Here is a 1,331-nt window from a genome sequence, read left to right on the forward strand (position 1 = left end):
TCCGGGGTTGAAAATAGGCGGGATCTTGGACCGCCCGCCCCATCCTGGAACCGGGGTGCTCCTCCTTCCCGAGCTCCCCGCGGAGTAGCTGCGCCCACCTGGGAAGCTGCTCCGCTCTCCCCTCTGCTGCTTCCATTTCGGACGCCTGTGGGTTAAGGAGGTGACTCCCACGGACAGCGTGTCCCCGCTCCCAGCTCCCCCAGGCTCTGCAGCTCCTTTTTTTCTTTTCTTCTTAAAAAATATTTTTATTGATTTTAGAGGGGAAGGGAGAGGGAGAGATAGAAACATCAGTGGTGAGAGAGAATCATCCATGGGCTGCTGCCTGCAAGCCCCACACTGGGGATCCAGCTTGTGCCCTGACAGGGAATGGAACCCTGACCTCCCCGTTCACAGGTTGATGCTCAGCCACTGAGCCACACGGGCTGGGCGGCTCAGCAGCTTCTTGACTCCCATTTCCTGGCAAAGTTAGGCCCGGGTCTGTAGGCGCCGAGTGGCCTCCCAGGTAGCAGTGCCTGGTCCAGGTGCAGCTGATACTGACCAGGGAGAGAGCAGAGCCCGAACCTGGTCGCTGGTCGAGGCTGGGCTAGAACATGGAACATTATCCCCCTGCCATTCCCACCCCACTTCGCCGTGGAGCGAGGACACAGGAGCACCCTACTAACCTCCCTGCTGCTGGGGCTTGTTCAGGTGCTATTTCCTGAGCCTGGGGCGGCTTGCTTTTTAAAAAATAATGTATTTCCATAGTAACAGCTCCTGCCTAAGGAGCATGTGTAGAGGGGGTGGCAACGAGCAGGGAGCTGGTGGTAGCACTGGCCTGTCAGTAGATTCAGCTAGAGGACCCTGCCCTCCAAGTGTCTAACATCCCATTAAGCACCCAGAATTGTGGTATAGGTACACCTTTCCTAGATTTGAGGGGGTGCATTCCATTCTATAGGACAGGAGCTTGTCATTGGCTTTCTGGGGGAAGGGGAAGGAAAATCCTACAAAAGGATTCAAAGAATCTCCTTCCCCAAGAGCCCCTTCTCCACACGCACAGCGCAAGGGCTTTGGCACCCAGTGCCTTCCTTAGAAGCTCCACAGCGAAAGTATTAAATCTCTCTCTTCCAAACCCAGTTGGTCATCTGAGTGCCTGGAAGCAAGCAATGCTTTAAAAATGAGTGTGTGTGTGAGTGTGAGTGTGTGTGTGAGTGTGTGTGTGTGTGTGTGAGTGTGTGTGTGTGTGAGTGTGTGTGTGTGTGGGTGAGTGTGAATGTGTGATTGTGTGTGTGTGATTGTGTGTGTCTGTGTGTGAGCATACATGCATGTATGTGTGAGTGTAGTTGTGTGCATGT

The sequence above is a fragment of the Myotis davidii genome, unplaced genomic scaffold (genome assembly GCF_000327345.1).
Source record: "Myotis davidii unplaced genomic scaffold, ASM32734v1 scaffold355, whole genome shotgun sequence".
NCBI classification, from domain to species: Eukaryota; Metazoa; Chordata; class Mammalia; order Chiroptera; family Vespertilionidae; genus Myotis; species Myotis davidii.